This window comes from Coffea eugenioides, chromosome 4, assembly GCF_003713205.1.
Source record: "Coffea eugenioides isolate CCC68of chromosome 4, Ceug_1.0, whole genome shotgun sequence".
NCBI classification, from domain to species: domain Eukaryota; kingdom Viridiplantae; phylum Streptophyta; class Magnoliopsida; order Gentianales; family Rubiaceae; genus Coffea; species Coffea eugenioides.
This window is the reverse complement of record NC_040038.1, coordinates 16086721-16108935: the sequence shown is the minus strand read 5'-3', so window position 1 is coordinate 16108935 and position 22215 is coordinate 16086721. Positions and strand designations below refer to the sequence as shown.

General features: G+C 30.4%; 1 non-coding gene across 1 annotated transcript; it reads right to left on the bottom strand.

The window, feature by feature from the left end:
• Nucleotides 1-20546: 20546 nt before the first annotated feature.
• TRNAM-CAU lies at nt 20547-20618 on the bottom strand. Its single transcript has one exon. It is a non-coding gene; the product is annotated as a tRNA-Met (tRNA).
• Nucleotides 20619-22215: the final 1597 nt, after the last annotated feature.

The following is a 22215-nucleotide window of genomic DNA, read 5'->3' as shown; positions in this document are numbered from 1 at the left end:
ACCAATTGTACGAGGCAATAACATAGATATATGCTCGGTACTAAGAGCATATACATTTGCTTGGCTTATTTCTGTTGTTCCCTAGTAGAGAAAATGCTGCTAAATTTCACTTTTCTTTCACCTAATATTAGGGCTGCAAACGATTCGAGCGGCTCAAGTCAAGCTCGACTCGAGTCAAAATCGAGCTCGAACTCGAGCTCAAAATATTAAACTCGCGAGTTCGAGTATATATATATATATTTTTTATATTTTTATTTTAAGTATATATTTTTTTTTTTTTTTTATTTTAAGTATATATATTTTATTTATTTTAATTTTAATAGTAAAATTACATATATATCATTAATATTTTATTATTTATTAAGAAAAAAATATTTATTTTATTTATTTATTAAAAAATAAAATAATTATTTTTTATTTTTTTCGAGCTCGAGCTCGGCTCGAATCAAGTCGAGTCGAGCTCGAGCTTGAAATTGTGAGCTCGTCGAGCTCGAGCTCGAGTTCGAATTCAATGAAATTATGTCGAGGCTTGGCTCGATTAGACCAAAACTCGACTCGACTCGACTCGTTTGCAGCCCTACCTAATATAGAGTAAAGTTAAATACAGTGCAGATGCTCGAGCATTATAGGTTCTTGAATTTTAAAGTTCTTTTACAGTCGGTTATCCAATTTAAAGAGATACTAAATGGTGCTATGTAATCTTAATTGGTTTGAACTATTTTGATCAAATGAAGAAGAAAAAATAAACAAAATTTTCAGGTAAGTATAATATTTTTTTCTTTCAACTCACGCGATCCAAATTCCAGTTTTCATGCCACTCAAAAGATTTTACTTCTTATCTTTGCATTGGGATTGTGGATTGGTTAAAACAGACAACTTAAGGAGTAGTTTTGTACTTAAAATGGAGATGAAGGAATGTGTATTTGTATTGGAGGAAATTTGAGTTTTGATTTACGTATTTGTAATTAGGGCATTGGTCATATAAGATAGTTCTGATTCTCTAAGAGCCTCTACAATTACAACTGATGATGTACCGTACAGTGTAGATACTAGCAGAACAAATTTAAAGACTAAAAGAATAAATATAGACACTAATACCAGTTTTTGGGCATAAATTTCCACAAATGAGAAAATTTGCTAAGTTTTTGCATATTATTGTGTTGGTGTCTACATTTATTATTTGAGTACTTACATTGCAATTACCACTAGCAATTGTAGAGGCCCTTCATCTGATTTTGACAAGACTATAAATAATTAAAAACTTAAACCACATTTAATTATGAATCTTAAAAAAAAAAAAGGAAGAAGTTGGGTAGAAGAATTACATATTTTATTAAAATCAATAACCAATAGGTAGGATTTATATACAAAGACCTAGTTTGCATCTAAGACAGCCAAAAAGCTTAGGTAATGCTATGCTAGGACAATGATTAAGGCGTGGGCCAACCAATAGCATAAGTAAAGATTAAGCAAAATGATAAAAGTGAGTTTAATTATTGCTACAAATTAAAAAGAAGAACAAAAGATTGAGTATAACTTTGCCTAATGATGTGCCAGGAATCTTAGGCCCCTTGAACACAATCTGAGTATTGATTGAAGCCAGTGCAAAAGTTAACTACGAAACAAACAACAAAAATTGAAATAATGGTTAATCTCTTTCTCACATCATTGAAAATTCTAGAATAATATTCTCAAATTGTCATCATAGATTCAACCCTCTCCCTTCTTCTCTTTTATCCACAGTAACCTTTTCGTTGTGTTTTTTCCTTTTTGTTTTTAACTTTCTCCTTACAACTAAGAGCAAACTATATCTTCTATGGTATCTGTTCGTCATCTTTGTGAGATGCAATACTCATTTTTTCACTATACCTTTAGGTTAAAATTCACGATTGGATGATTGTAAATGATTTTTTGGTTCTTAGATTAAGTTAAGTGTGATAAGTTCACTTGGTATAATATTTTTGTTCAATAAATAATAGGGTTATTATCACTTTACCCCCTTAAACTCTATCACTACTATCAATTTACCCCATAACGTTATTTTTTAGTCACTTCACCCACAAAGGTAATTCAACTCAACATGTTAAGAAATTTTGGACAAAAGTACCCTTTTCTTATATAGCGTTACTACATTGGTATTCTCACTCTATCCCTTTAAATTATAGTAATACAACCGTTTTAATCCCTAACATTATTTTATAGGCATTTTACCTCATTTTTAGTATGGTAAAAAATTTTTAAATGTATTTACCCTTTTTATATATAATTAAAAATAAAAAAGTTGGAATGGTTATTCTTCCATTTGTTTTCCCTTTAAGAGATCTAAAAACATAAAAATAAAAGGATTTTTTCAAATTTTTTTACAGTTCATAATATTGGGAAAAAAAGAGATAGGAGAGAAGGAGATAGAAAATTAGATATTACAAAGAAAGAAAATAAAGAAGAGTCTAACATTATCATATTACTTTAAAGTTATCAGGATTATAATTGGTATTTGGTGGTAAATAGAAAAGTAAAATAATAAAAAATAATAAAAAATATTTAATTCTTTCTTATTTGTATTTTTTTTAAAAAAAATAATTGAGCACACAGACACATTCTCTCTATCTCTCCCTCTCTCTCCCTCCCGCTCTCTCTCCCCATCTTTTATATATTTTTTCAATATTAATAAGATTGCCAAAAAAAAGAGATTAATATTTTGACTTTTTTTCTTAATACTAAAAAAGAGAAGAGCCACTCTAAATTTTTTATTTTTTTTATTATACAAAGAGAAGGGTACTTTGTTCTAAAGTTTTTTAACTTGTTAAGTTGGTTTAATGGTAGGATAAATTATCAAAAAAATAACTCTATGGGGTAAATTGATAATAAGATTATAATTTATGGGGGTAAAGTGATAATAATTATAAGGGCTAAACATGTCTTCTCATTTTAATTAACAAATTCCATTAAGTTTGACTGTTAGCCTGGGGATAAAGTGACTAAAAGATAATGTTAAGGGGAAAATTGATAATGATACCAAATATTAAGAGGGTAAAGTAACAATAATCCTAAATAATATAATACTGCACATGCAGTATTTGTTCACGTCATTTAACCAATTATTCGGGGAGGATGGGCTTGATGGTTCAAGAGGAGGGACTCTACGTGCGAGATTTCGGAGTCAAATTCTCTCACTTACCCTAAAAAAAAGAGGGTTAATCACATATAATGCCCTTAAAGTATACCTCATTTTTCAGTTTACCCCCTAACCTTTAATTTTGCTCACTTAATCCCCTATAGGACAAAATTGCTCTTGCATTATTTTGACTTTTTATTTACCTTGTTTTCCTTTCTTTTATTTCTTTTTCTCTTTCTTCTTTATTTAATTCTTCCTCTTTCCCACAAAAATTTTCACCTTAATGATTGAAATTGAAAAAGAGGAATTGCAGAGATCTATTTTCTCCTTAAATGATTAAAAAAAATATTCAAATCACTTTCTTAAAATACAATTTTTTTAGCCTTTCAATTCTTTTAATTTTGGATTTTCCTCTTTCCTTTCTAGTTTCTCATTTTATTCTCAAGAAAATATCATAAGATGAAATTGTTTTCCTTTCCTTTATTTCTTTTTCTCTTTCTTCTCTATTTCATCCTTCCCAGTAGAAAATTCCATTTCAACGAAAATTTTTTATTTGAGTTTGTAATTGCATATTTTTTGGTGAAGGTTTAAAAGGTATCAAAAATTAATTTTGATTTTTTGTATGAGGCCACGTGTCACAAATTTCAATTGATGATTATTAATTAGGTCACAATTTCATCTTAAGATATTTTCTTGGGAATAAAATGAGAAACTAGAAAGGAAAGAAGAAAACCCAAAATTAAAAGAATTGAAAGGCTTAAAAAATTGTATTTTAGGAAAGTGATTTGAATATTTTTTTAATCATTTAAGGAGAAGATAGATCTCTACAGTTTCTCTTTTTTAATTTCAATCATTAAGGTGAAGATTTTTATAGGAAAGAGAAAGAATTAAATAAAGAAGAAAGAAAAAAAGAAATAAAAGAAAGGAAAACAAGGTAAATGAAAAGTCAAAATAATGCAAGGCTAATTTTGTCCTATAGGGGGTTAAGTGAGCAAAATTAAAGGTTAGGGGATAAACTGAAAAATGGAGTATACCTTAAGGAGATTAAATGTGATTAACCCAAAAAAAAATATTGATGTAAAATTACAAACTAAATTACCATGTAAAATTCAGATCGTTTCTGTGGACAAATTGCGCTCCGCGGTTATGTCATGCGCACATGAGAGGATGCGTCTGACGCATTCTCCAATCCATGACGAAGCAACAATTACTTTAGAACAAGATGACGTTAAAGAAGGGTTCGACAAATCGAAAAATGCTTTGATTGGATATTTCATGGATACCAGTGGCGGATTTAGGATTTGTGGCCAGCAAGGGCATAGGGTACAAGATCATATCTGTGCGAAGCGGGATTTGGTTTAAGATTATGTACCTATTTTCAGTTTTTGTTCTTTAGACTTATCAATTTTGCATTTTAACGGCACTGGCAAAATTGTGCCATAAAGGCCACGTTGGGAAGAAATTGGTGTATTATAAATTCAGTTTTTGTTCTCACTCAATTCTCTTTCTTCTCCCTAACATCCTTCACTCTTTTCAAACAAAACAACACCTTACTCTAAAAGAGAGGAGGGGGGCCATTTAATCCCTCTTCCTCCTCCCAACGATTTCTTTTTATTTTTCCCAAACAATAACAGTGCCGAACGATTTCTTTTTATGTTCCTAAGTAATATCTTCAAAATTTCTAATGAGGGTATTGTTCTCTTTTAAGGTTTCCTAGTCAGAGATTTCTTCTCTCCTAAAGTTTTCTTAGTGAGAGTTTCTTCTCTCGTAGGGTTTCTAGTGAAAATTTTCTCTTATTTTTATGCTTTTTTGTTCTTTTTTTCTTTGTCTAATCTCAATTTTTTCATATCTATTTGTCAAATTTGAAAATGTTGAGTGTATTTTGTTAGATTTCAACTTCATATGTTTAAAGCAGTTAAATAGCAGATTTGGAGGGAAAAGACGTGCACAAATATTCGTTGGTTGAAGAGACTGATATCTTTTGGATTACATTGAAAATTATATTTGTAATTTCTCAGATCTGATGTATCTATAGTTCATTTAGATTTGTTATTTTTGTGACATGTTTGATGATGTAATTTCTGCTATTAGTCTAGATCTCATAAATAAAATCATTATTTTTACCCAAAAAAGAACGTTAATGTAATAAGAGACGAGGGCTTTTTAAAATATTAGGGGCAATGTGAAAGGAAAAGGGTGGGGTTTATTTTGATTGAAGATTATTTAACAAATTTTGTTAGAATAATACACTAGTACTTTTTTTGTGATACAATATCTATAATATATATATATAATATAAGAACCAATTGGTTCTACTGTAATTTCTTCGGGCATTGCCACGTGGCACGATGGGGGGGGTGAAGTTTTCATTTCTTTTACTGCCTTGACCTTTCTTCTGCCATTACTAGAGGTACTTGAGCTGTGCAAAGCACAGCTTGGGCCCCCTAGAAATTTAGTCAAACACATAACATCAAATTATTTTAGCACATGATAAATCAATAGAAATATAGGAGAAAATTGGGCCTCAAAACAATTAAAATTAACAAATGTTATTTGAACTCTCATTTTTGTTAATCACATTTTCACTATTATTTTTATCATATAGTTTTTATTTATTGTAGGAATACAATTAATAAAATATGGAGTATAAATAAAATTTCCCTCAAAATTTGTTGTGAAGAGAAATTCCATCTATGAAGTTAATACATCTATTTATTGTGATTTGAATAAAGATTTTTGAACTATTATTATGATAATACCCAAAAAAAAGAGAAAATCAATACACTACAAGTGCATTGCTGTATTAATTAGCAGCATAGTCTTAGTTGTAACTAAATCAAAAGCAGTCATAATGCTTCCAGTATTTTAATAATGAGAAAAAGTTTAGAAAGCCACGAAGACATGTCACAATCTTCAACATCAATATAACTTACTCTAAAGTTTCACATTTTTCTTTCTTTATTTATTTAAATCCCGTTTAAAGGTGACAACATTATCCTGCAGCTCCAGAATATAAATAGCAAGGTTAGATAAAAAATATGAATTGCTACGTTTCCAGATCTACATATACAAATTAGAATTGAACCATTTTTTTTATTGCAAAAACATCTTCCTAATCAAAATTGAATTTTCTAACAATTTTTAATTGTGACTTCTACCACCAACTACAATTTTTATATGCCAACCCAATTGATACTACAGAACCTGAATAATTAAAAAACAAACAAAAATTAACGTTAGTTTAAATATATACAAAATCTTATAGAACACAGAGGTAGAAGAATGCCTAGCTAGATTTATCTTGGTGGAAGCATCACATGATATATTTTTTCTCTTTAAAAATACACAAAATTGTAGATAATTACAAAATGTAACCAAAAAACAAAGAAAAAGAAAAAAAATGTGAAGTAAGAAATCAAATCGTGGGAGGAGAAAAGAAAAGAAAGAATTATTGTTCTATTCTTCATAGAAAATGATCATTGGTATAAAATGAATTCTAAGATCTTTTTACATATTTTAATATTTCACCTTTTATCCATGAAAAATACCAAATAATAGCATCATCCTATAAATTTAACAAACAAATGCCAGTTGACTATAACATTATGATCGAAGAATAGAGCAAATATGAGAGATTAGACATGAAGAAAAAAAAGGAAGAAAAGAAAATGTAAAATGGGATAAAAAAAATTTCTCTTTGTTAAGTAGCTAATCATCTCGGCGAAAAAAAAAAGAACATGGCAACAATTTTAGTTAGATTAGTTTTAAAAAATAAAAAATAACAGCACTTGTCGCAAGAAGAAGAAGAAGCGACACAGTTGATTTTCTGAAGGAGAACAAATATTTTAATTATTTTGGCCCAATTGAATCAAAAAAGGGAAGGAAAAGTTTAGCTAAAATGACCAAGAATCCGCTTGTCAAAAATATGTGCAATACATGTGTAAAAAAGATGGGGTGCTATAGTAACTTGGCTCAGAGAAAAAATATTTTAATTATTTTGGCCCAATTGAATCAAAAAACGGAAGGAAAAGTTTAGCTAAAATGACCAATAATCCACTTGTCAAAAATATGTGCAATACATGTGTCAAAAAGATGGGGTGCTATAGTAACTTGGCTTTTTTCTTATATCATAGGTAGATAAGAATCCAAATGGGCTGCAAATTTTGGGCCATGGAATAATGATATGATATGAAGTATGATAAGAGAAGGGCAGTCTAACCACATGCTATGAAGAAAAAAAAGGGGAAACGATCTAGACGATCTGTTTTATAGTAATAAAATCAAAGAAAAAGCCTACAAACTATAAGTGTAAATGCAGGCTTATTTATTTAGAAAGTAAATATAACTATATCATGCGTTTGAATTTGTATTTTAGGTTTTTTCTATTTGTTTGGGATTTAGAGGAAAAAAATCTACCAAAACTTATACTATGGCTCTGAAAAAAAAAGTATAAGAGAAACAAAACTCTTTTATTTTTATATTGTTTTATTAAATGAATTCTTTTTTATTGTCAATTTTAAGTTGTTGGATTTGAATTTATCAATTGTTCTCCTCTTAGTTACCGTTGGATTGTTAACTTTGTGATGCACTTTGCTAGAGTTTAAAACCTTGGACCATTATTTTTTAGATATTGTCCCTGATTTTTATATATATAGGCGGCAAGCTTATTTGAGATGAAAATCAAAGAGATTTCTATCATATAATATCCATAGGGTGAGCTAAGAAAATCTTCAAACAATGAGTTTCCAGTCTTCTAATTATTTGTTTTCTTCACAATATAATTCAATAGTGCAACCTCATGCAACAAAATAAATAAATAAATAAAAGGACCATACTATTCCAAGCTATCAGAAATAAAAACTAATTTTTCATATATAATTGAATGGTTTCTATACTATAAAAAATAAAGAGTTTAAACACATACTTCTTTAGAGTTTAACAAAACCGGCATATTTTTTAAACAATCATGCACATTTTCCTTTATACTACTAAAAGGTGACAAAAAACAATGTTTTTTCTGAAAAAATATGCACATATATTTTTTATTAAACACCAACTATGTTGTCACCTCTAAATTATGAAAACACTTATACATTTTGTTATTTTTTTCCAAAAAATATGATTGCAACTACCACAAATATATTACTTGATCAATTGGTACATTGAATACTTTTCAGTGGGCACTGGCTGTGCGTAGCACAGCGTAGCTCAATTATATATGCATATATATAGCACTTGTCATTTTCAAATGGGCTAATTTTCTTAGTGAAAGTTATCCTGAAATAGACTGGTATATATATAGGGTAATGTTATATATATATATATATATATACACAGTCTATTTCAGGATAACTTTCACTAAGAAAATTATATATATATATATACACACACACTAGTCTATATACACTAGTCTATTTCAGGCTAACTTTCACTAAGAAAATTAGCCCATTTGAAAATGACAACTGCTATATATATTGAAAATTAGCCCATTTCAGGTAATGTTATATATATATATATATATATATATATAATATGGTAATGTTATTTGCACTCCCACCCCCTATTTTCATTTTGATGAGACCGTATTATCCTTGCCCTAATTTCTTCTAGTTGCCCATGAGCTAACTTTACCAGTTTTTCTTTTACATTCTAAAACCAATTAATTATTCCATTACACATTAAAATGGCTAATTTAAAATTGTCACTAATATGTATTATGTATTTTTCTGCAAAACTTCATGAAATTATATGATACCAAAGATCAATCTAACAATGTAATATGAATAGATTCCAAACTTCAAGACCAAAATAAATAAATAAATCCCAAACTCCAAAGATGACCAAAAACTAAGTACAAATACAATATCTCATAAATAGGACACTAATACTTCAGAAAGTCTACTAAAAATAGCTCATATAGCCATCATAGTGGGAGTGAAATTTTTTAATATGCCTTAACAAAAGCATAATAGCATCTAGTATCCAGATGATGCAATGAGACCTCAATTGTGCTCATAAAAATTCCGCAAAATTGAAATTGCATATCTTGTTTAATTCATTAATCTATTTTGGAGAATTGTCTTCCATTGTTTGAAAACCCTAAAATTTTTTATGAAAGAAAAAAAAAGTGGAGCCTGAAATTTTTTATGAAAGAGAAGAAAGTGGAATTGATCTTACTGCTCCAAAATTGTCTGCTAAAGTGGTAGAGCAGCATATACGAGCAATGTGAACATAAGATAGGGTAGGAGCAAAATTAGAGTAGGGGTAATGCGGTCTCATTAAGATGAAAATGGGATAGTGGGAGTGTAATAAGATAAGGGGAGTGCAAATAATATTACCCTATATATATTTATATATATATAAGATAAAAAGATGATTGAAAAAATAACATGTGACTGAAAAGCATGTTTATAATACAAGTAAAAAATTTTTAAAAAAATAATAGCAATCCGAAGCGACACAATTTTCTAAAATTGAGAGGGAACAATTTAAAAATAAAGTTCATATTTTGTAAAACTTTCAGGCTTATCCTAGAAGTTTAGCAAAGGTGAGGCTGCCCACCCTCGAGAAAAGGTGGCTCCGCCACTGATGGGCACTCATCGTTCTATCATGTAGAAGTTTGTGGATTAAACTCAAATTTATAAGTGATCCAGCTGACTGACTAGCTCAGGTTAATGCGGTTGAATCTGGAATCCGGTAAGATTCGGTCCGGTTATTGTATTCTTTGCATTATTCAGTGTACAGTTACATTACATTATTATATTCGAAATAAAAGTGATATAAATGAATAAAATATTTGAAATATATTCAGTACAACGTGCATTTGTATATAAAAAATTGAGACATATACAATAATTCGACGGAATTGCATGAAATACAATTATACTGTTACGATTTTACCGGTTCAACCAATCAAGTCACTAGTTCATTACCTTTTTTTATATAAAAAAACTCTGAAAATTATCATATTCATTCTGCAGCCTGTAACCATCTTCCAGATGGATCACCATAACTATGGCTTTCTAACATCATCTTTATCAAATGAGAGTCACATCCAACAACTTCAGCTGTTAATTTTTCAGTACCCTCTTAAAAAAAAAAAAAAAACCCAAAGTATCAAGTGAAATCTTTCCATTACATGAAGAGTCAAACAAAATAATTTTCTTAAACGGGAAAAAAATCTTCCTGACACAAAAGCCAAAAAATAAAACTTCAAAAAATAAAAACAAAATTTTATTCAAGAAAAGAAACTTCAAACCATAAACAGAATAGGAATATCGCAACATAGAAAATAAGAAAGAAAAAAGAAAACTTCAAACCAAAAAAATTGCCATAAATTGATCCAAAACCTACATCATCCCAATATTTAGTATCAGTTTTATCATCCAAGAATGAAAGCAAATCTGCAATGTATAAGGATTTTTAAGAAAAAAAAGGAGAAGAGTGTAATTAGGAATTTTGGAGAGATAATCTAAAGAAAGAAAAATGGGGGGCAAAGAGATTGAGGCTCTGGATCGAAGCTGTAGCAGAAGTCATAGGATTTCTTTTAAATGTTTTAGTTCGATTTGTTTAGAAATCTAAATTTACCTGTAAAGGACTAAAAGAAGAGTTTCTCTTAGGTTTGAAACTTTGAATTAATACTCCTAATAGAGCTAGTAATGTAGATACCTTTATGGTAGGAACCTGCCTATGGTAGGAAGGTCGGCAGAGAGCGACACATGTTGGGATTGCATACAGTCCAAACGGAGACGTTAAATTATTGCAGAGCGCGTGGAGAGGAAATATACGAGAACCGTCTGCGGATGCAGCCAAAAAGCACATTGACTTCCGAACGATCTCGTAGGTTGGGCCAGGAAGTGTTATTGCAGGTTAAAACCAAAGGCATTTATGTATTTGCAAATGTACCCATTACCAATGGAAAAATGCTGCAAATGCCTTGGACAAAAAATGTGCGTAAAGAAGGTACCGAAATTTTAAGAAATAATAAATGATTATCGCACACGCGTGGGGGATAATAATTTGGAAGAAGGAAAAGTGGAGGTAAACAAAAGAATTCAAGCCTTCATTATATTTATATACATATATAAATTTAGTACCAAGTGTTGAGCTTAAGCATGTGGGAAAATGGAGTAGTAACTATCGTTATAGTAAAAAAACAGTTTTAGACATGATATAATAGGTTATAATAATTTTAGCAACCATTTGATTACCTGTTGGACTTATCCACTTGAATAGGATTATGCGTAAAAATAAGGAAGTAAGTTTGTCATCTAAAATAGTAAGTTAAAGTAATAAACTAGTAACTTTTGCAGCCCAAAAGGTGAATTGAAAGTATTATGAAACATACTTTTTAAAGAGAAAAATTACAATTTTTATCCTCAATATACTTTTGAGGGAGTAAGTTTATTCGAAGTAATAGTATGTTTTTATGCATAAATAATCATTTTTACATGCTAATTTATAGCAAAAATATTCTATTATGCTTAAAAAAAACTTATGCCAAGCCCATATTTTATTGTTATTTGAAATAACACTAAAATGTTTTATTAATGATTAAAACTGAGTACCTTACTTAGTAAGTACTGTTAATATACTTGTATAAATACTTGATCGTATGTGAATAAATTAATATTTTTGAAATTTATACATAATTAAATTTTTTCTGTTGCAGTTTAAAAAAAAAGTAAGCGAAAATTTTTTAGCGTAGAGCACAAAATCCACAAGTCAAAATAGTTGGTATGAAAGGGAAAGATACAGCTGAATATCATTGTTTAAAGTACTAAATAAATAGATGTAAAATGCTGGTTAAAAGCTGGTACTTTGACATATAATAAAGGAAAGTCATAAAAAGCAGGCCATTTATGGAAAAAGTTTTCATTAATAAAAATACCAACTCTTCACGGCTTTCTTACCAGTCCTCCAAAGTATGAACAAAGTGCCAATAATTGAAATAGTAATTTTTTCGATTTATACAGAATTAATTTGTTTTTTGCATTTTAAAAAAAATAATGAAAAATTTTTATCATAAAGCACATAAGTCAAAAGGATTGCTCTAAAAGGGAAAGGAATAGCAGATATGTACAGTACTTGTATTTCACATTCGAAGGACTACAGTGCTGTTTTTGAAAAATACCCCGAAAAATATATAATCCAAACGGAACCGATTCTTCATTATTTAAAATACCAAATCTGTGATTGTGTTTTAACTGTTATCCATTGGTATCCTAAAGTATCATTTTCCCATCAAATACCACCTCTTTAACACCCATTTTCCCTTAAAAATTTATTTATTGGATAAAATAAAAATAAACCGGTTTTGCAATAAAACACTATAAGAACAGAGTACCCATTTTTTCATAAAAAAAATTATTTATCGGATAAAATAAAAATAAACCCGTTTTTCAATAAAATAATAGCTCTTTATGGCTTTCCTCCATTATAAGAACAGAGTACCCGTTTTTTCATAGAAAAATTTATTTATCAGATAAAATAAAAATAAATCCGTTTTCCAATAAAACACTAGTTCTTTATGGCTTTCCTCCATTATAAGAACAGAGTACTCATTTCCTATAAAAAAATTTATTTATCGAATAAAATAAAAATAAACCCATTTTTCAATAAAACACTAGCTCTTTATTACTTTCCTCTATTATAAGAGCAAAGTACCCATTTTTTCATAAAAGAATTTATTTATCGGATAAAATAAAAATAAACCCTTTTTTCAATAAAACACTAGTTCTTTATGACTTTCTCCATTATAAGAACAAAGTACCCATTTTCTCATAAATAAATTTATTTATCGGATAAAATAAAAATAAACACATTTTTCAATAAAACACTAGTTCTTTATGACTTTCCTCCATTATAAGAACAGAGTACCCATTTTTTCAAAAAAAAAATTTTATTTATTGGATAAAATAAAAATAAAAATAAATCCGCTTTCCAATAAAACACTAGCTGTTTATGGCTTTCCTCTATTATAAGAACAGAGTACCCATTTTTCATAAATAAATTTATTTATTGGATAAAATAAAAATAAAAATAAATCCATTTTTCAATAAAGCACCAGCTACTTATGGCTTTCCTCCATAAATTATCTATTTTCATAAGTTAATTTATTAGTTGGATAAAATTAGAATAAAATTAGGTTGAACAACAAATTACCCTTTAGGATAAAATTGAAATACAGTAAAGTAACCTATAGCAAGTTTTAACTCCATTTCCAATACAAAAATATGCTAGAAATTCTTTTTGCAAATGCAAGACACCTAATTCTTCAAGTCTCAAGAAACCTTTACAACCGTTATGCAAAAGCAACTTATTCATTCTAAATTTTTAGCATCAATTTGATGATCTGTTGGACGTATCCACCTGAATAGGATAATATGTATTTTCTGGGATACGAGACATAATAAGAATTAAACTTGTATTAATGTAGACCTAACAAAATGAGAGAAATAGCGTAACAATTAATACAATAATAAGAATAATAGAGTTGGTATAACAAAATTAGTATAGTCTAGAATTTTATTTTTGTCTACAGATAGTTCACGAATACTAGATTCAACCACTAAAAAAAAGACATCTATATCTATCTATATGTATTGCAGAGGGAATTTTGGATAAGGAGCTTTCCAAATTGTCAAAAGTCTGAATACTATTTTATTAGAATTTTACATTTCTAAAATTAAGAAATGTTTATCTCACAACTAATCCTATAACTGCTCGTACAAATCCTATAATCATGCTCATGTTTTTCCCACATTTCCCTCACGTTTTCCCCACTAACCCATAAAATTAAAACTCCTAAATTTTAACTAACAGATAATAACCACAAATGTAAAATGATATCTGCAAATTCCAATTAATGTCTCACATTTACTGCTGACTTTACTGATAGTAATAACTAACAGTTATTACTGACATTCACATCTCATACTTACCACATTACTTATAGTAATAACTAACTGTTAATTTAAGAAATTCGCAACTATGAAAGTCACATATCCAAAATTTAGGAGCATGTTTAAATTATAATTTTCACAATTCAACGTATTTTATTGTCATAATATAGTTTACTCTCATAATCATTCACAAAACTGATGCTCACTAATCCAATTGACCCATTTCATTTGTCATCATATAAATTCAATACAGTGAAAAAATTATGTATCATACATTCACCATGGATAAATCTCAGTTACAGACATTTTAGTCAGTGACAAAGCCAAGATTTTTTTTCTAGAGGGGCTAAAATTGTAAAAACTTAGGAAGGCTAACTTCGTTTTATACAAATAATTACAAATGTGAAATAAAATTTTTAAAATTTGGGGGAGAGTTGAGCTATGGCCCCATTAGTCCCTATTGGTTCCATCATTGAATTCAATGGCGTCTTAATTTCAAATCTGCAAGATTACAAAGGAGAAAACAACTAATCATAAAACGAATTTTATACTATGGTGATCCCACTCAAATATTTTAAGAAGCTTCAACAAGTTCACCTCCAAAACTTTGGAAAATGGGTTTGATTTTTATTTTATCCGATAAACAAATTTGTCAAACGCGTCCAAAATGGGTACTCTTCTGTTATAATGGAGGAAAGCCATAAAGAACTGGTGTTTTGTTGGAAAACACCATTTTTTTTTTTATTTTATCCGATATATAAATTTCTTTTTCGCCTAATGGGTATTATTTTGTTGTAGTGGAGGAAAGCCGTAAAGAGCTGGTGTTTTATTTGAAAACGGGTTCGATTTTTATTTTATCCCATAAACAAATTTGTTTTTCGCCTCTAAAATGGGTACTTTTTTGTTATAATGGAGGAAAGCCATAAAGACCTGAAATTTTTGCCCGAAAAAGGGTTTCATTTTCTATTTTATCCGATAAACAAATTTGTTTTTTGCCTACAAATGAGTACTCTTTTGTTATAATGGAGGATAGCCATAAAGAACTAGTGTTTTATTGGAAAACGGGTTTATTTTTATTTTATCCAATAAATAAATTTGTTTATGGGAAAATGGGTGTTGAAGAGGTGGTATTTGATGGGAAAATAATACTTTAGGATACCAATGGATAGCAGTTAAAAAAAAATCACAGATTTGGTATTTTAAATAATGAAGAATCGGTTCCGTTTGGATTGGATATTTTTCGGGGTATTTTTCAAAAACAACACTGTAGTCCTTCGAACGTGAACTACAAATATTGTACGTAATTGCTATTCCTTTCCCTTTTAGACCATTCCTTTTGACTTATGTGCTTTCTGATAAAAGATTTTCATTAATTTTTTTAAAATGGAAAAAAAATTTAATGAAAATATGTATAAATCGAAAAAAATACTATTTTAATTATTGCCACTTTGTTCATACGTTGGACGACTGGTAAGAAAACCACGAAGAGCTGTTATTTTTATGAATGATAACTTTTCCTGTAAATAGCCTGCTCTTTATGGCTTTCCTTTGTTATATGTCAAGGTATCTGCTTTTAACGAGCATTTTACATCTAATTTATTTGGTACTTTAAACAATGATATTTAGATGTTTCTTTCCCTTTTAGACCAACTATTTTGACTTGTGGATTTTTGTGCTCTGGGAAAAAAGATTTTTGCTTACTTTTTTTTTAACTGCAAAAGAAAAAATTTATTTCCCTATAAATTCCAAAAATATTTATTTATTCACATACGATCAAGTATGTATACAAGTATATTAACAGTACTTACTAAGTAAGGTACTCAGTTTTAATCATTAATAATACATTTTAGTCTTATTTCAAATAACACAAAAAAGTACGGGTTTGGTATAAGTTTTTTTAGCATAATAGAATATTTTTGCCATAAATTAGCATATTTTTGTCATTAATCAAATTTACTATGTTATAAGTAAAAATCACTATTTATGTATAAAAACATACTTTTACTTCAAATAAACTTACTCCCTCAAAAGTATATTTGAGATATAAAATTGTAATTTATCTCTTTAAAAAGTATGTTTCATATTACTTTCAATTTACCTTTTCGACTACAAAAGTTACTAATTTATTACGTTAACTTACTATTTTAGATGAGAAACTTACTTCCTTATTTTTACCCATAATTCTATTCAAGCGGATAGGTCCAACGGGTAATCAAATGGTCGCTAAAATTTTTATAACCTATTACATCATGTCTAAAACTGTTTTGTTTACCATAACGATAGTTATGGCACCATTTTCCCGGATGCTTAAGCTGAACACTTGGGTACTAAATTTATATATGTATATAAATATAATGAAGCCTTCAATCCCTTTGTGTTTTGCGTTGCCACGAAACTGCTACGTTTACCTCTGCTCCACTTTTCCTTCTTTCTTCCAAGTTATTATCCCCCACACGTGTGAGATTTACATTTATTATTTGTTAAAACTTCGGTACCTTCTTTACGCACATTTTTTTGTCGCAGGCATTTACAGTATTTTTCCATTGCTAACGGGTAGATTTGCAAATGCATAAATGCCAGTGGTTCTGACCTGCAATTACCCTTTCCTGGCCCAATCTACTACATTGGAAAACGGAAGTCCGAATGTGTGCTTTTTTGCTTGCAGCCGCAGACAAAAAATTAATGTTTGCTTTCCACGCGATCTTCCACAGCTTAACGTCTCCGTTTGTACTCCATCCAACTCCAACACGTGTAGCTTTCTGCAGGCCTTCCTACCATAGGCACGGTCAAAGCGTTCCTACCATAAAGGTTTCCCTAGTTAATGCCGTTGGACTTGAAGTCCACATCACGTGATTGGTATATTGTTGGAATGATCGGTGGTCCATCACAAACAAGCCCACATTCGGGCCATTTTGTGAAGTACTACAACTTAAATGCCGTGGTTTGCGGTTCAATCACTTCTTGACTAGTTCAACCATTTTTTTTTTACGGATCAAAAGCATGACTGATTCAGACTCACTATTCAAACCAACCGTTCTGGTCACGGTCTAACTGGTCAAGTCACTGGTTGAATTTGACTCTTATTTGATTAATCGTACTTCTGAGGAAACTAAAGAATGCTGAAGGTTCTTGTTGATGCAAAGCTAACTGCTAACTGATTTTGAAAGGTGCACGAAGCTGATAAAAGGCTCAAGTTGATATCTGTTTGAGAAAAGACTTAATGTGCCAATATAACTTTTAAATAAGGATCGATCTAAGAAGTCAATATGAAATTTGGCTTATTTTGGAGTCTCTAAGGACACCCAAGAAGAGTTTTAAATATTTTCCTAGTGATCAACTACTCTAGAGGTAATTGGTTGGCTTATTTTTGGAGTCGATGAGAAGGCCGTTGGTGTAATATGACCTAATTACAGGGCCAATCGAAGAACCAATAATAGTAGCATCCATCCATGTTATGTAATTTAGCAAGAGGCAGTTAGTGGAAGTCTATCGGCAAGTCATGATCGGCAGCATATAATAGCTGATGACAGGCGGTGATTCATAGGAATGCTAGCAAGCCGATAATCTGCGAGCTGATAAAAGTATAATCAGAGAACTTAGTTACAAGATCACACCCCAAAAATAAGGGAATAGTGGAGCTTGTTAATGGCTTGATGAAGTAGTGGCCGATTTAGTGTTGGAGTGGTCCCTTAAATGTGATTGAAGAACATGGGAGAAGCATCTACATGCAGTTACAATCTGTTGGTGATTACCAGTTTTAAGAAATTCTCAACTATAATACTTGGGAAGAATGCCAAAGAAAGGGATAGAAAAACAACTTCCAGAAATACATCTTGAGAAAAGGTTCTCAACTTTCTTTCATATTCAAGCCCTTTAGATTAGGATTTCCAGCATTCTTGGTCATTTTAATTCGTAGAGCAGAGTTAGGAGCTTTGTTGAATTTCATTTGATTCCTTTTGTGTAAATTTATTTTGTTCAAATAGTCACCAGCCTAGTTTCTTTTCTTTCTCAAAGCCAATGACAAGTTCAATTTCAAGAAGTTTTCAATCAACTTCCTTCATCATTTATTGCCTTATGATCAGCCGTTTTGCAGGACGATTTTAACTTCTTGAGTCGATCAAGGTGGCATGAACGACAATCTCTGATGGGTTAGATGTAGGCACACTTTTGGTCAACTCTTTTACATTTTCAACCAGTTCTTTTTCATACAGCCTGGTCAGTTTTCATACAGCCTATTCTAAGGAGGCTACAACCCACGGTTCTAATCAGCCTGGTCGACAAACACCTCATGAGAAGGCAATGGAATGAACAATAAAACAGCTCTTTAGTATGGATAGCGACGATGTGCAGCACAATTAAGAAATTCACTACTAAAGAAGATAGCCATGCCACTATGTTGGGAAACAATATGAACAGATCGTTTCATTCATTTGAAGCCCGCGATATAAACACTATGGGGCATGTTAGAAGTTACTTTAGTTCGCCAACAGTTTGCATTACTGGAAGACCAAAATCGACAAGTTGATCATGCAAAGTTTGTCATATTTTATGCCGAGGAGAGGAAAGCTCAGCCGATCAATACCCTTGCAATTGACATTTGTTGTCGAGATTCCAAAAATTAATATTGGTGCTCTCAAGTTTGCCGATTCATCAGTGCATAGCGTTGCTAATTTATCGGTGCATGATGCCATCGGTTTACCGGTGTATTTACATGCAGTATGTATTATAAAGGTGTATATGGTCACAACCCATAAAAGGTAGAGCGGTTCTAATGGCCGATGGCAAAATAGTGTCTTCATGAGTTTTGATTGAAAGTGCAGTTTTAAAATCAAACATTCCTATTTTATATATTTCTTCAATATCTTTTTCTGGAATAGATCAATTTATAGTATTGATAGGTATGTGTAGTTCATTAATATGTACTAAGTCTGAGCCTTTAAAATCGGAACCTATCAGCATTTTTCTGAATCTTGCAGCCATCTTGACTGTTTTATCAATTTTGTTCTCTATGAGTGTAATTATTCTATTGGGAACACCGGAGTCCAATGCCGAGAACACCTAGACTCAAAACAAGCTTATCAATAGACTAATAAGGTCTTCCATGACTTACTAATACTAGGATAAGAATACTATATGCATGCAGAACTAAATATGAATAAACAGATATAACGAAAGCAAGAAACAGATTTATACCGTTCTGGCTCTAATGTCAATTCAAAAGGAAGTGTCAACATGAGATGAAATGCAAATGACGTTGGCATGGAGATTAAATGCAAATGAAATTATCCTAGACTATTATAAATAGATGTTTGTATATCATCAAAGGGAGAGTTTTTTTAGCTTTAAAATCACTATTATAAATAGATAAGCTTCCCTTTTGCCTTCTATTGTAATCAAATTAAATAAAAAGTTATTTTGAGAATTTATTCAATCTCAAGTTTTCTTTAAAATAAATTCAGCAATTTCATTTATTTTCAAGTAAGTCCTCATTCCAATCTCTTTTATTTATTACGTCTTGGGCTAGGTTTGGTATCAGAGCCAGAACAATATTAATCTGTTTCTTGCTATCATTATATCTGTTTATTCGTATTTAGTTCTGCATATAGTTTTCTAATTCCAGCATTGGTAAGCTATAGATGACCTTGTTAGTCTGTTGGTAGGCCTGATTTGACTCTAGGTGTTCCCGACTCTAGTGTTTCTAATAAAATAATTAGACTTATAAAGAATTAAATTGATAAAACAGTTAAGATGGCCGCAAGATTCAGAAAAATGCTGATAGGTTCCGATTCTAAATGTTGAAAGGTTTTTTCTACATAAGGGTGATAATTGTGCAAACCAAAATCTCTTATTTTCATTTTTTTCGTCATTAAAATCTTCTTGTAAGTATTTATGCTTAATTTTAAATTTAGCTTTTGTTTATAATATTTATTCTTCCTTTCATTTGTGAATGTGTTGGTGAATACTCAGACTAATTTTGATGTATTACCTCTGGTACTGGGGTTTTAAATCTGAATGTTGAATTATTTTCAATAGGAGGTACTAATTCAGTAAAATCGGAACAAGATTGTCTAACTGGTATCGATGAATAATTTGAAGAGGTTGAAGGTCTTTCTCGGAATGAATTAAATTTTATAAACACTTTCCCATCCGGTTCTTCTATTATTTATCCTGCTTCTGTTCTTTCTAAATTTCTTGGGACTTGAGGATTTTGTATTTGAAATTCGGGAGGTACTGTGATTTCATTCCATTTTAATCTTTTAGGTATATATACTGTTGGTCTATCTGTTTCTACTTGAAGTATTACGGTTTCATCTTTTAATGTAGGGATGCGATTAATGAAGTATTACAGTTTCATCTTTTAATGTATTACAGTTATTAATAAATAAAACTTAACATAAATTTGCAGTGCAATTCTATGACCATGTCATGCAGCCTTTTGTTATTGAGTTTGTGACTTAAAAAGCACACCGTCTAGCCATAACAATAACAATATGAGAATAAATGTATATTTATAAAAATAATAAACATATCAGAGCCAGGTTTCGATCCTAGGACCTGTGGGTTATGGGCCCACCACGCTTCCGCTGCGCCACTCTGATTGTTGTTTCAACTTATAGTTATTAATTAATACAACTTAACATAAATTTGCATTGCAATTCTATGTCCATGTCAAGCAGCCTTTTATTATTGAGTTTGTGACTTAAAAAGCACACCGTCTAGCCATAACAATGACAGGATGTCCTTAAGCCTATGTCATGTTTGAGTTCTAACTTGTAAGAGAAAGTAATTTATACCAACTCTGCAATTAATAGTGCAGTATAGACAATATAGAGAATAAATGTATATACTAAAAGTTATAAATATAGACACTAATACAATAAGTTAAAAACATATCAATAAATATCAACTCATAGCTTTTTTATTCTTTTCCTAAAAAATAGAAAATAGTGGGCGGAAACAATTCTAATATATCAGAGCCAAGTAGATTTTTTATTCTTTTCTTAAAAACATAGAAAATAGTGGGTAGAAGCAACTCAGATATATTAGTTAGGTTTCAATCTTGGGACCTGTGGGTTATGGGCCCACCACACTTTCGCTGAAATGGTCAGTTTATCAAGTTTCAAAAGGAAGTAATCGAAGCACGTCTCAAAAGAAAGACCAAACATCACAATTAGATGTGACAGCAAATGAATTTTTACTCAAACAAAATGATGCAAAATCCCGAAATATTGCAAGAATACATGAGCTTCTTCCAAAATCAACAAAAGAAATTAGATGAGTCAGCAGGATCCTCATCGGATTCTACTTTTGATTCGTTTGGTGGGCCATGCGCATAAGACCCAAATGATATCTAAACAAATGGTGTCGGCCAATTTCAAAAGAAGATAAGATGAAATCTCTAAAGAACCAATCAAATGAAGATAAGAGTGTCAGCATGAAAACCTGAAATGCAAGTGGCTGTCAAATGAAATTCAAATGTAATATTCTGATAGCTATAAATAATCCTCAAAATGAGGATTAGAGCATCGAGTTTTAGCAGAAAGTTCTATCTTGTTCTGAAATTCGTCCTTCTTTAAAAATTCCCCTCTCTTGTAAATCTTTAAATTCCAGCAACTTGTGTAAATTGTGTTTGCATTCAAGCCAAGATCAAAGCTTCCGCAATTGATAAAGCTTCCAACATTTCTGATTAAAGCTTCCTGTGACACCCCGAAAGAATGAGTGTGAGAACCCAAAAATTTTGTATATTTTCGAGACATTATTTTGTTTCCTTGTCTATAATTTTATGCCTTTCTTCAATATATTAATTTTCTATACATTTTTATAAGTAAATATAGTTTTCAAATCATTTCCTTGATACAAGTTAGTCCACGTTAATTTTGAAGTGTATTTTGGACGTGAGACCCGCTAGTGCGGTAAATGCATTATATTTTTGACAACTTGTTGGAGTTTTGTATTGAGTGATATTATTTTACAAGGTGCTAAGAGATTTGTATTAGAGAGACAAAAAGATAAGCTTTAAGCTTAAAGGTGACAAGTGTCACCATTCCATTCATCCTTGGACTTTTGACCAAGATATTTTTACTTTCTTAAAGCTAATGTTGGCCAATTTATTTCTTCATTTTTAGCTCCTTTGGCCAGCCCTCTCAACAAGAAAAGAAAAAAAAGCTCTCAACTTGTTTCTTCCATTTCTTGCCT